This window comes from Lontra canadensis, unplaced genomic scaffold (assembly GCF_010015895.1).
Source record: "Lontra canadensis isolate GAN:19392208 unplaced genomic scaffold, GSC_riverotter_1.0 scaffold41, whole genome shotgun sequence".
NCBI classification, from domain to species: domain Eukaryota; kingdom Metazoa; phylum Chordata; class Mammalia; order Carnivora; family Mustelidae; genus Lontra; species Lontra canadensis.
The window spans coordinates 12765785-12773781 of NW_022631035.1; positions in this window are offsets into that span (position 1 = coordinate 12765785).

The window sequence follows — 7997 nt, forward strand, 5'->3', positions numbered from 1 at the left end:
TCCCGCTGCCCCCAGAACGATCTGCCCTTCGCTCCAGTGCACACACGCTTCATGAGACGACTGTCCAGTCCAGCAGCCCCCCTGGGCACAGCCACTCCCGGCACTATCCGCAGATTCTTCAGAAGCTGCAGATTTTTCTCCCACCTGTTGCTAGAACCAGCCTTCCCAGTCTTGCGATGAGCACCTCTGCGGTGAGACACTGTGCTAACACAAGGCCCTCGGAGAAGCCAGCCTCCTGCGACAGAAAGAACATCCAACATGGAAGCAGTTATCAGGTCTTACAGCGCCGCTCTATTTCCCATTGACCCCCAAACGCGTCTCCCAGCCTCGCACCTCCTCATTTCTACTCTCTGGCTGTTTGCCTGAAATTCATGTGACATACGAGCATGGGACGGTCTTTGAGATTGACAGGCCTGGTCTGTCCTGGGAACCCTTGATCGGAGGAAGAGGTGGGGTAGACAGTGTGTCAGCCCCAGAAGGAGCAACTTCCTCTGTCGTCTTTTATGGGCTGTAGACGTCAGAACCCAAAAAGGGCCCCAGAGTACCCAGAGCTGCAGTCCTGCTGGTCAGTGCACATCTGGGGGACACTGCCTCGCCGGGCACACCTCCTTCAGTTGGGTAGGAAAGGGGCCAGTGTATAGAATGAGCCTTAGAAACAAAACAGCCGGTCACCCTGCCCCAGGATGGAGCAGCAGTGGGACGGGCTCCCAGCCAAGCCCCAGGCAGTGAGGAAGGTTTCAGAAAGGAACACATGAGGGGTTCGGGGGCGCTGGCTCTCGAGCCCCATGCCACCTGCTTGTTTCTGAGCCCACAACAGTCTCAGGCTTTCCCTCACCCAGCCAGCATGTTTCCAAATTATTCATAATTCTCTAGGAAATGTATTCAGCATCTCAGCTGGCTTATATTCTTTCAGAATGTGTGGCAAAGTTTTAAAAGAAAATCTGGCTGCCCCCCTCCCCGCCCCACGTGGGGACAGGAGGCTTGAGGCCAAACTTGGGGGGAGACTATAAACCTCAGGGCCTACCAATGGGTCACCGTGATGTGCCCTCACTGGTGCATGTCTTAGTACCAAATCCAGATAAAGGCTAATGTGTTAAGGGTCTGAGCAGCCCCAGACCATGATTTCTGAAAGAAGAAACCGTGTGGGTGACCGAGACCAGCCTTAGACCAGCTTATAAAAGCAGCGATCTCTGTGGTTCTATGGTGTTGTCCCATGTGGTGGCATCGTGTGAAAACGCAGGGAAGCTGGCAGCTGGAATGAGGAGAGCACTTGAACTCTTGGAGTTCAGGCCCTGAGCGTTGCCTGTATTGTGGGGCCTGTGGAGGTCCAGGACCCTGGGCAGAACCTAGCACAGTCAGCTTCCCCGCCAGACCCCTCAACCCATGACTCTGAGGTGCCATTCGCATCGTCTTACCTTCTTTTCCCTTGGACGGTGTCTGACTCAGCAGCAGATCTGGGCTCTGAGGCTGCAGGCCAGTGGGCCAGCAACGCTGGCCTCTTGGCACCTTGTTTAAAGACGCTAGATGCTTGGTTTTGATGGAAGTTTCTGGAGTGTGCGGCCGGGTGTAGCCCTCGGAGGTGAATGGGAGGCTCCCTAAGACAGTTCATTCATTCAAAAGGCGATGGCTGCTCTCCAGCCCCTCTGCTTCTCTTTGATCCCCATGAGCTGGTGCCAGCGAAGGCAGAATCCCCGTCAGTCTGGTCTTAGGAGATGTGTCAGGCTCTCTTATCAGGAATTCTGGCAGAAAATTGGAGCATTAGGGCACTTCAAAAACTTGACCTGATGTGGCCGGTTGCCGGGTGATGAAAGACCACAGTTGACACAACAAGCCAAGGACGGTGGGGCGCCTCTCTGAGCTGCCGTTCTCAGCAGAGCGAGGTGTGGACCCAGAGAGCCACCGCTGACGTGCAGAGAGCGGGGAGGTCAGTGGAGGCTGAGGTCCATATGGCATTTAGAGAAGAGCAGGGATTGAGTGTATCCGAACGATGCTTGTGAGAGGAGGAAGGCAGGAGGCTGTGCAAGGAGAGGCCATCTCGGGAAGGAAGCTGCTGCCATTTCCAGTGGCTTTGTGTTGTGGGTTGTTGGTGCATTTGATAGCTACCCCCTGCTGGTCCCCAAGCACAGGTTCGTTGCCAGGGACGCAGTCTGGTCCTCAGAAAGCATCCCCTGAATGCCAGTCGCGTCCACAGCAGCCACGGGAAGCTGCTGCCCCTGCTTGCCTCAAGGTGGCTCATGGTTTTCTGGGCAAGGCCACACCATTCGGCTCGCCCTGGGAGACAGGAGGTCCCCACCAGGCTTCCGCCACAGCATCCTGCCCAGAAGGACCGGGGACAGAGGGAGAAGGGGCAAAACGAAGGAACACTCCTGTCCCCACCTGATTGCCCTTAGTGGGAGGAATCTCACTTTTTGCTGGGATTCATGTTCTCAGGATTGAAGAGGGAGGGAAAGTGAGAGTCTGATATTTTTAAATGCCTCTGAAAGGCAACACCAATTGACAGTCACTTTCTCACTTTACGAAGTCACCTGTTTCTTGTGTGTGCATATCACACCATTTCCTGTCTCTTTAAGCCCATCGGGGCGGGAGTGCCTGATCCCCCCACACCCCCGTGACTAGCACACTAGTCATCAGCAGGAAGGAGGCAGCTGGGGACCAAAGGACGATGGTGATGGTCAGTCGTTAAGAGTTACAGGAGCAATGGGGCCAGGACGGTTAGTACCAATGACGGGAAAGGGCACTCTGGTTCTTAGTGACCACACGCTAATGTGACAGGTGGGAAACTATTTTTGGAAACCTTTTCCTTGAGTTGCTTGGATTACATCTCATGGAATACACCAGACTGTAAACATGTCTGTCATTTCTCATTGAGGCTGATGAGACAACATCTAGGGAATGCTGTATATTATATATTTCTGCTAAGGAAGATGCAGAAACTTGGGAAAGGTTACCTGAGCTACAGTGAGTGAAGGCATCTAGAAATGGTGTCAGCCACAATCCTGTTAATTTTCTAACATCAGGGACTCTTTGGGAGGGTTAAAATCACGTGTGACTAGGACCCCATGCCTCTGATCTGTGATCAGGAGTCAGGTGATAATTGTGTAGGTCAAATCAGTCATCAAGCCTTACAAGGACCCTACATTAAGGCCCACAAGTTCCAAAGACTTTTTTTTAAAACTTAAGGAAGAAATTGGTTAATTCTAATAGAACAACAGTATACTAGGCTATTTGTACTTTTTTATAGAGAACTTTAATAACTCAATTCTTCTTTTAAAATAAGTTTTTAAAACAAAACTACTGACAGTTTGATAAGATTCCCAATCCTATGGGGCCTGGAGGAGGACTCAGCTGGGGTCAGCTAGAGCACCCCTGACCTGCACGCCCACTGCAGGATTTCTCCATGCCAGTGGCATATGATGTCCAGATCAGGACGGCTGGAAATTCAGGTGGAATGTGTTGGCAGACTGATGCCCTCCATGTTTTTGATGCACACTGAGGACAGCCACCTAAGGTCTGGAAACCTTTGGACCATAGGAATGATGGTTTTATTGCCCCCTTCCAGAAGCAGCCCTAGGATAGCATTCCCCTGAGGTCCCTGGGATCTCTTTCTTTGCTCTGTGAGGGTCTGTGACCACCTTTTGGTCTGGGGACTGGGTGCATCCTCGGCTCTGTCTCTAGTCGCCACGAGTCTGCAAGGCTCACATTCAGTGAAAATTCAGAGGTGCCCTGGAAGGATTTTGTCTACTGGGCAATTCATATATACTTCAATATCCCTGAGAAAGAAGAGGCGGCAACAAACACTCCCAAGGGCCTCTGTCTCCGAATTCTCTCTTACGTGAGTGGACAGTACCCTACTTTTCAGAAACTCTCCAGTCTACTTTATAGGAACTTTTTTTTTTTTTTCTAAAATAAGACAAAAGGTGGCTTTGCATTTTCTGGTTAAATAATTGTGTCTTCGTCTCCTCTGCTTAACTTTAGGAGTATTTATTCTTGTGATTGTTCATAGATTTTTGTTGATATTCTTCCTGGAAGAATGGGATCCTTAAGGGGATTAGTGAACAATTCAAAATCATCCGTGAAGGCAGTTACGCTTTTAAGTGTAAATGGTCTGAAAATTCACCTCCTATCCCTTCTAGCAGGGTCTTTCAGAATATCTTTTATAGATGGTCAGAGACATTTGAAATCATTGCTTTTGCTCCATGAGAGAGAGAGAGGGAGGGGGAGGGAGTGTGAGTGTGTGTGTGTGTGTGTGTGTGTGTGTGAGTGAGAAGGACATGTCATGTCTAAATCATTCACTGGAAAACATCGTTCAAGACCCCAAATCTATACAGAGGAGGAAGATGAAGAGACAGAGATTGAGGTTTTTTCCTTCTGTATAATCACCTTCTGACAAAATGTAGAGGCCATTCAACTGTCCAGCAACATTTGGTTTAAAGCAAGCAAGATGGATGTGTAAGTTACTACTGCCGCTTTCCTCAATTTGTATAATCTCTGATCTTTGTTTGCATGATATGCTTTGTTAGATACATTCATTGTAGTTTGGAAGCAAGTGTGTACGAATAAATATAATGACCATTCCTCAGCGTCCTTGGTTTCATTTGCCTGGTCCCTTTGTGGATCACAGTTATGGTTTAGCCCATGTGCAGCCAGAATTCCACCCCGGGGGGCGCCTGGGTGGCTCAGTGGGTTAAAGCCTCTGCCTTCGGCTCAGATCATGATCTCAGGGTCCTGGGATCCAGCCCCACATCGGGCTCTCTGCTCATCAGGGAAGCCTGCTTCCTCCTCTCTCTCTGCTTACCTCTCTGCCTACTTGTGATCTGTCAAATAAATTTAAAAAAGAAGAAGAAGAAGAAGAAGAAGAAGAATTCCACCCCGGGGCCTTCTCCTGTTCATGCAGGCCTCTCCGTTTAAGTTCATGCTGGATTTTCTTAAAATGCTTTGTGCTTTGACTTGAGACCCCAACAGTCACTGGGATGAAGGAGCAGCAGGTCACTCCCTCGTTCACGGATCAGCCCTTGGCAGAGCACCTGCACAGGTGCCAGGAATGTGCTGGAGAGGAGAGCAGGACACCTGGGGGAGGCCCCCCTGCCTGCAGGAAGTTTCCACTCTTCACTCCCAAATGGTGGGGGACACACAGCAACTGACAAGGGCGTTGTCCATCCTGTTGGCCACACTGTGCATCTGGCTTCGGGACGGCCGCTGCTCTTGGCATCAACAGCCTTCATTCTGGACTTATTTTATTCATAGGTGAAAAACGGGGAGTAATTTTTGAATGTGAAATAGGTAGGGAATATCCCAAAACATCCAGAGTCTCAACACTCAATACTCTAAGCCTCAAACGAGAATAAAAGCTGGGGCACCTGGGTGGCTCTGCTGGTTGAGCATCGAGCTCTTGATCTCAGCTCAGGTCATGATCTCCTGGTCATGAGATCAAGCCCCACATCAGGCTCTGTGCTCAGCAGGGAATCTGCTTGAGATTCTCGCCCTCTCCCTCTGCCCCTCCTCATACTCTCTCCCCGACCCCTTTAAAATAAATATCCACAATAGCCAAAATACAGAAAGAACCCAGATGTCCCATCAACAAATGAATGGATAAAGAAGAGGTGGTGTGTGTGTGTGTGTGTGTTTGTGTATACACACTCACAATGGAATAGTACGCAGCCACTAAAAAGAATGAAACCTGGCCATTTGCAACAATGTGGATGAAACCAGAGGGTATTATGTTGAGCGAAATAAGTCCGAGAGACAAACAAATTTCACTCAGATGTGGATTTTAAGAAACAAAACAGATGAACATAGGGGGAGGGAAGGAAAAATAAGGCAAAATCAGAGAGCGAGGCAAACCATCAGAAACTCTTAATCACAGGAAACAAACTGGGGGGTGCTGGAGGGAAAGTAGGTTGGGGGACGGGGTAACCGGTTGACGGGCATTAAGGAGGCCACGTGATGGAGGGAGCACTGGGCGTTATAGGCGACTGATGAATCACTGACCTCTACCTTGGAAACTAATACACTATATGTGAATTAATTGATTTTAAAAACAAAACAAAAATGTTAGTTGAAAAATAAAATAAATTGATCTTTAAAAAGAGAGAGAAAAAAAAAAGAGAGAGAGCCACCATAACCCTACATCTAAAAGCTGAGGGTCAGCCTTGGCAAAGTTCGCCTTTGCTGGCTTCCCAGCCTCCTCCTGGGGGGCTGCTCTCCCTGCTGGCTCAGGGCTTGCTTTGTCCCGAAGCTGCCTCCATGTCCCCTCCCAGCGTATCCACACTTGTTGTCCTGGTTCTCTTTCCTCCAGGCCTCACTCCCAGCCCACTGAGTGGGGTCCTGAGTGCTCCCGTCCACTGGGTTTAAGGTCCCCGCCCCGGCCTGCCCCTGCTCTCACCTGGACCTCCCAAAGTTAAGCGGCTTTGGGCTGCCAGTGGGAGCATGGGTGGGACCATTACTGAGGAAGAACGAGGGGCCCTCGGGGCAGTGAGTGTGCGGTGGCTGGCCCCTGGGCAGGTCTTGAACTTCACTCTGGGCTGGTCACTTTTACACATCCGTGCAGCTCCTGCCTCGTGCTCACATGGCCTCGCAGGATGGTGGGGGGCAGAGAGGATGCCCTCGGCTTCCCCCAGGGGGCTACCTTAGCATCCGTGCATCTGGTTCAGCACAGTGTTGTCTGCATTCCCTTGACCGCAACGCAGAGGGGTGCCCCCTGGCTCGCCATGCGAAGAGCAGCGTCCTCAGCAGCAGCTGGTGACCCACGGGGTCCGAGCAGCCCATCATGAGGTCACCCGTGTGGGGTGACCCCAGCGACCCCACAGGATCGAGGAGGCCACCCCCCCCAGCCCCACGGAACCCAGGGGATGGCCTGAGAGAGCAGCAGGGGGACCTGGCAGGACTGCAGAACACGTCCTAGAGGATCACCCCTCACCCCGCCTCACCCCGCTCCCCACACCTGGTACTTGGGACACCAGGGAGCCTCCGGCTGGGCGGGCAGCCGGTCAGCAAGTCAGCTCGGAGGCTCATTCAGCTTGACGTGGTTCCTGCCCTTACAACCTTCTCCCCGTGCCCAGATCCTGGCCGCCTCCGTGTGTCAGGCCCCATTTGCATCTGCTGGCCCCGCACCCCTGCCTCTCCCCCTTTTGCATCCGACTCTAGAGGAGCAGCCTAAGTGGCCACTGGGGGCTAAGTCTGCAGCCACGCTGCCAGGCATCCCCCTTCGAGCAGGGCGAGTGATCTGGACCTCTCCATGCCTCGGTTTCCCCATCTGTATAAGGAAATGAGGATGGCACCTGCCCTGGTGGGCCACAGTGGGGAGGAGTGAGTCCCAGGGAAGCATTAGAGTGTCCCATGAAGGAAGTGGGAGCTGTGGGAGGGAGGCCACAGCCCTGGGTTTTGCTGAGACTGAGCCTAGGGTGGTCCAAGGTCAGGAGAATGGCCTTGAGGGTTTTCTCTCTCTTAGTCCTTTTTGAGAAAGGGGCCATGAATCAGCTGATTAGGGGATTCCGGTCGGAAGAGGAGTATGGAGCCAACCTCGGAGTCCGGGGCCAGGGCTGCCTGCAGGCGTGTGGGCACCTCCCACCCGGCAGGCCTGGAGGGGTGCTGCTCTGTAAACGCGAACCCAGTATTCAGGGAGAGGAGCAGCTGAGCTGCGGAGGAGGGAGATGGGGGAGCGCTGCCAGGGCTCAGCTTGTGGCCCCCACGGGGACAACTGTGCTCCCTGGCTGCAGCCCAGCCACCTCCCCCGCCCCCGGGTGGTTCTGGGGGTGGCAAGAAGGCCCCTGGAGTATATGATGAGCTCCGGGGACAGCCCCAGGAGGCGAGACGGTGGCCCGGGAGCTCCACACCTGGCCCCAGGCAGCTGCGCACTGAGTGTGTGTTGAAGGACCGGGTGGGGTCCATGTCTATCTAACACATGGAGGAATTCAAGCCTGGGGCCTACCTACTTGTCCCTGCCCCAAAACTTTGGGCAGCGCCCCCTGGTGTGGGTGTTGCATGGGAGCTCCCCGAGG